The sequence below is a fragment of the Quercus suber genome, unplaced genomic scaffold (genome assembly GCF_002906115.3).
Source record: "Quercus suber isolate HL8 unplaced genomic scaffold, Cork oak 2.0 scaffold_1278, whole genome shotgun sequence".
NCBI classification, from domain to species: Eukaryota; Viridiplantae; Streptophyta; class Magnoliopsida; order Fagales; family Fagaceae; genus Quercus; species Quercus suber.
This window is the reverse complement of record NW_027070669.1, coordinates 30,950-37,354: the sequence shown is the minus strand read 5'-3', so window position 1 is coordinate 37,354 and position 6,405 is coordinate 30,950. Positions and strand designations below refer to the sequence as shown.

Sequence of the window (6,405 nt, the reverse complement as noted above, 5' to 3'; positions counted from 1 at the left end):
ATAATTTGGTCTCTTTATATAATGGAAGAGGAAAGGGTGTTTTTTTTTTTTTTGTTAAAAAAATAAAAAATAAAATTCCCTTTTCAATATTGTGAGTGTTATCTGCAAGAATGTCCCTTTCAAATCTTTTACCTTGCTACTATGGCCCCAGATGTCTAGATGTCCTAAACTCATTTATCTATTGACTAATAGGCACCTTGTAATGTACCATAATTATGAAGTAGGTTTTGTCCTTGAAATATATCCTATGCTTTTTAGTTGATAATCAATTTAACTCCCTGTATTTGCTGGTTTGGGTTCAATATGGGAGGTTACATTTTACAAATGTTTATTATACCATTGTGATTCTTCATATTTATTTTATTTTTAATTTAATTTGTTATATTTACTTTGAAAATGTTTTACCTTCTCTTCTTGATGTGAAATGTTCAGAATCTTAAATTGCAAATGAACAACTGGTGCAGGTTTAGCTGGACTTCGTGTGGGATATGGAGCATTTCCTTTGAGTATCATCAAGTATCTTTGGAGAGCAAAGCAACCTTACAATGTTTCAGTTGCTGCTGAAATATCTGCTTGTGCAGCTTTGCAGAATCCCACGTATCTTGAGGTTAATTCTTGTCCTATTGGGATTGTCCATATTTATACTAATAATTTATGTTTAGGCTTGATAAAATCAGCATTACTTCCATTCAATGCCATATCTGATATGAATCAACAATCTCTTAACAGAAAGTGAAAAATACGTTGGTACAAGAAAGGGATAGGCTATATAATCTTCTTAAGGAAGTGCCATTTCTCAATCCATATCCAAGCTATTCTAACTTCATTCTTTGTGAAGTTGCATCTGGAATGGATGCTAAGGTATTGAAGGTATGCAGTTTTCTCACTTACAAAATGAATTTACACTGCTAGATGACTATGTGTTTGTGTGTATAGTCTTTCCTCTCTATAGTTTTGCATGATTGTTTGGTTTAGTAGTCAATATAATGTTCTCTCTCTCTCTCTCTCTCTCTCTATTTAGGTTGCAATTAATTTAGGATGAAGTCACTTTAAGTGCCTGATGTTGCTATTTAGGTTGCAAATTAATTTAGGATGAATTGCTCTAATCAGAATTATGAGTTGACTTCATAGGAGCTGGGTAGGAAAATGGACTGAAATGTTGATTATGGACTTGTTCCTAAAAAAGCTGTCAACAACATTTATTGTTTTATCATTCTCTTAGTAAAATGTTTCTAAAAATAGTTCCTAACCCAATGCCCTAATGGCATTGGTTAACATCTCCCAAGATATTATTGGGTTTGAGTTAAGATGGTTGGGACTTGGAGTAGGAACATTGGTTTAAAGTTTTATACATGGCTATTAAATTAAATAAGTTTTTACCAATATTTTTTTTGTGTGTATATATATACACACACACACACATTACCAGTATTCCCAAAAAGGGTATGCTGGTATGTTCCGGTACCAAAATATCCCGTTCTAGTGACTAAACTGAATTGGCTTCCAAAACGGAATTCATAATGCATTGAACCAGCTATCCACTTCTTTGTTTGTTCTTGTTCTTTCCTTTTAAATCTTTTCTACAGGTTACTTGCTGCTCATTTTGCTTTGGAACTGTTACACTGTCACTAAAAAATAAGGAATTATGCTGATAACCTTATTTTGGTACAGGAGGACCTTGCAAAAATGGGTGTAATGATCCGCCACTACAACAACAAAGAATTGAGGGGTTATGTTCGTGTATCTGTTGGGAAGCCTGAACACACAGGTGTCTTGATGGATTGCCTTAGACGCCTGTCTTGATTCTTTGCCTGTGCAGGGGCATCATTTTAGGGAGCAGAATTTGATTTGAAAGGTCAAAATTGAAATTGTATTTTTATTCTGCTTTGAACTGTATTATAAAATCGCACAATATTTAGTTTGTGGTTGTGGAGCACGAATGATATTTTGGTCAGTTTGAGACCTTTTGTTGTGGAAAATGGGTTATAGATTTTTGCTCTTCTCTAGATTGTACTCTAGTTATGGTTAAACTTTCTTTGATAGAGAACGAGAGAGATGCTCAATTCTTTGTAGATTTGTAGTCCATAGTGCTTCCTTAACCTTGCTGTGCAATTGGGTGGTATGTAAACGTTTTATAAAACATTGCTAGCATGAGCTCTTATGTTGTGATACGCTGTTTATTGTGTGATCTTGAATTTTGAAAGCATGTGAATTTAAATCTTGTCCTACAGCAGGGGTGTATACCAAGTTAATAAGGATTTATGAGGGAATACAAGAAGGTCTAATCATCCTTTCAGGGTTTCACATAGACATCCAACAATATGAACAAACTAAAGTGCACACACAAAAGAACAGGGAATAACCAATGTAAATGTAATTCTTTTCGTTTCCTCAAAATTTTCCTGCATTTCTCGTCACTCCAGTTATGGATTGTATTCTACAAGTATAATGCAGACATCAATGATATACATGGAAATTTGACAAAGTTTCACTTATTCCTTATTATTTACTTTAGACAAGTATCCAAATTCTACCTTAATCATAATTGCATCCCCTTTATGAAACATATCTCTTCGAACATACTTAATACCTATATTGAATGTGAGCAATCATCACTCTCTCTCTCTCTCTCACACACACATACATTGTGGTCTTTTGGCCCACCGTTGTTGTGCTACGAGTTTCTAGCTGAAGATATCTCATTGGCCGAACTTTCCTTACTAAGTCCCAAGCAGGATCTTAGTCCCTAAAGATTATGTTCTCGTCTTTCTCTTGTGTTTCACACCCCAATTTTTCAAACTCCCAATACCATATCTTCTTTCCCCTTTTATACTCTCTTGTTGGCGAAGCCCTCATGATGATAGTATCTTCCACATGTGTGTGGGACCCACTGCTTTAAAGGTTAAGTTGACTATCTGGGTCTATAGCATTGTTTTTGCCTATCAAATTGGTTATCATAATAGATGAATTCAGTGCTAGAGGATTGAAAAAAAAAACTATTTAGACTTTTCAAGTATTTCTGTTTTGTCAAGTGTTGTTTTAGAAGTATTATTTAGTAAAAATGGCCTCTAAGATTAACGAATAACATTTTCTTTCATTTGAGGCACTGTGATAGATAAATGAGAATCCTAGCTATCTAATTATGATGAAAATTAAGTTTAATGATAATTTATATATATATATTTTTTACAACAGTTGATATTGTATGTTATGAATAAATTAATGGTGTACTCCGTAAAAATAATCTTGCTGTAATCATAATAGGTTATGTTAACAAGTATGAAAAAAATTGTGAAAAAGTGTTGTTTGCCCAGTATATTCATATTAAATGTTGCTGCAATAGAGTGGAGATTACTTTTGCATTTACACAAAAACAAGGAGACTCATGCTGTCATGCATACCAGACCTCCCACAGGGCTCGTTGGAAAGTTAGAGCTGAAAAAGAAGCTAGCCATCCTCTTTTGAGAAGCGATTTCAGAAGGTGTCATAAAGGCCAAAAAGGAAACCAGGAAGTTTGCCCAAAAGGCTATGGGAGCAACTATGTCAGGGTGGATGTTAAGCTTAACAAGCATGTCTGGAGTCGTGGGATTTGGAATGGGCCAAGGAGAGTTTGTGTCTGTATTGCGCATAAGAGAAATGATGAAAAAGATGCAAAGGAGTTTTTCTCACTAGTCACTGTTGCAGAGATCCCTCCAGAGGGCTTAAAGGGATTGGGTACCAAGGTCATTGAGGAAGAAGATCGAACTAGCCTACTTCCCTGGATCATAGTTAGGATGCTCCAATGTTGGCTACATATCTCGTTTCCAAGATATTTTTGTTTGGCTTTGGATTTTCTCTGGAATATCTCCAGTGGAGTATTATTGAATTTTATTTGATCTACTTGCCTGTTCAAGTTATCTGTCATTCATTGAGACCTTATTAATCGTGTTATGGTGTGAAGCACAGTTTTATGTTATATTTGCATGGCCTCTGCATCTGAATTTGTAGCCATATATGCCAATGCTGTATTATTGTGAAAGGCTTACTTACAGTTGCATCAGAACATTCCAAAGACAAAGCTCATGAACTCCGAGAGGTTCTTGAGAAAAAGATTCATGAGGTTGAGGAAGGAAGAAAATTAGGAGCCCAAATTTGGCAACGATTGATTGGGATAACACTGAAATATCAAAGAACAAACAACAGTTGAAGGAGTATGGGAAAGAGAAGAACCTGGTTGTGGACAAAATAATTGGTTTAAAATTGAAAATTAATGAATTGAGTATAAATCATGGATTCTTTTTGTTGCAATAATAACTTAAAAGTGATAAATCATTACACTAATAATAATTAGCTGTAATCTATGTCTATATATATCTAAAAGCTGGAGCATAACATTTATTGTTGCTACGCTTTTGTTGAGCCAGATCAAAGTCTCCATCATTATCCTATTTCTTTTTAATTTTTCTATAATATTTTTAACATTTACTCATTTTTTTTTTAATATTTACACTTTCTCCCTCCCTTACATTTTCATCTCCCCACTACCTTCTACTTTAATATCATTTTTCATCTTTCTTTTCATCTTCCCTTATTTTGTCTCTTCTTATTCACATCATTTTATTATAAATTCGTCATTCTCTCTTCCATTCTTTGCATAGTTTTCCCTCAAAAAAAAAAAAAAAAAAGGTTCTCTCTCTCTCTCTCTCTCTCTCTCTCTCAATTTTTTGGTTGATTTTTTTTTTCTTACATCTCTGCTTTAGGTTGACAAATTTGTGTATTCTTTAGAACTCTACTTTTGGTTGATGCGATTGATTTGTTATTTTTTTTTTTTTGTTCTCTTTGATTGTTTATCTACTCTAATCGATTATTTTTAAAAAATTACAAATTACCCTTTAAATCCAGGTTGAACAGTATTCAAGATAAGTGTTTTTGTCTTTGTCTCTCTCCGGTAGGACTACCATTCTTTTACCAAAGTAGACAAGGATTACAATATATGATGTTGTCTAAAACATTATTGCAGGTACTCTTTTATCAAATTTAATTGTTTTCCTTTCTCCTTTTAAGTTGTACTAGTAAAATATGAACATTGATAGTTTTAGTGACATGTAATGCATATTGTGATATTGATATGGGTGTTTTTTATGAGCATCCAAGAAATGGCCCTATGCTATGGGAAGAGACAAATGCCCAACAAATATAAAGGCTAATGCAAAAGGTTAGTGTCACTTTATTTATGTTAGCAATGCACTTTCTTAATTTAACATCTGAATTTTCAATCTTTATAGTTTAAACGTTAAGGTCATATGGTGATTTGCTCATCACATGTTTGATGTTTTGTTAATAGACAAATACCATAACTCAAGTTTTATAATACTTTTGTGCAAGATTGACACCATCAATTGATGGGCATGATTTTGGTTCATTAGATTGTATGCCTTTTCCAATATGGATGTGACTCTATTTCATAAGTATTTGTCTCTCTAATTGAAAATTCCTATGTTTGGTCTTTGGTACATCTAATTCAAATAATCGGAAAGAAATTCTAAAATTAGAATTTTAGGTAATCAAAATTTTACTTTTATTTTTGGGTTGTGATCATTTATCAAATGTAATACCCATATTTTTGGGTTGTACTTCTAAAATTTTATAGACCATAGTTTAAAATAATCTGAATTTTATAGACCATAGTTTATAATCTTTCAAGTATCATATCGATGATATTATTAAATAAGGATATTTTCATTAAACTTGGGCACAATGTTTCTCTATTAATTTATATATACTAATTTTGTAATGGTTGGAAGCAGATTTGCGTTCCTTTGTTTTTGTTTGTTCTTTAAAAGCTATTGTTTCTACTTTATGTTTTTTAAATAACAAGACTTCATATGAGTTTCATAAGCACATTAATAATAATAATAGTAGTAGTAGTAGTAAGTTGTGTGCTGTATTTATTTTGTTTGATAAGGAAGCTAAAAAATTACTAAGACCATACAATTAGCATGTATGATCTTTCATCTACTTTGACAAGAATATGCTAAATTAAATTCAAATTTTATAAGATGAATGCAAATTTCAACCTACTAAATGAAAATAGAAAAGCTCATTGGAAAAACATTTATATTTCAACTAAAGCTTAACGACTGTAACTAGAAGAAAGGATGAGAATTCAGATATAGAAATTCATATTGTGTCAAAACAATCAAGTAAAATTCTTTGATCCATTAATAATAAAATCTTTTTGGAAAATTGAAACTTATACAAGTTATACTACCTACATTCTTAACTTCTACCTACTTTGATTATCATTAAAATAACAAAAAAATAAATAAATAAAGACGCAAAATTTTTGATCCCATGAGGTACATGAATCAAGGGTTTCCAATTAAATACTAGCACTGATAAAAATAAACTATAAAATGTAGAAAA

At 32.2% G+C, this 6,405-nt stretch overlaps 1 long non-coding RNA gene across 1 annotated transcript; it reads left to right on the top strand.

Moving 5' to 3' along the window:
• The first annotated feature begins 442 nt into the window (after window positions 1-442).
• LOC136065884 (uncharacterized) lies at window positions 443-2,171 on the top strand. The gene is made up of 3 exons (XR_010627489.1): window positions 443-607; window positions 730-870; window positions 1,672-2,171. It is a non-coding gene; the product is annotated as an uncharacterized LOC136065884 (long non-coding RNA).
• Window positions 2,172-6,405: the final 4,234 nt, after the last annotated feature.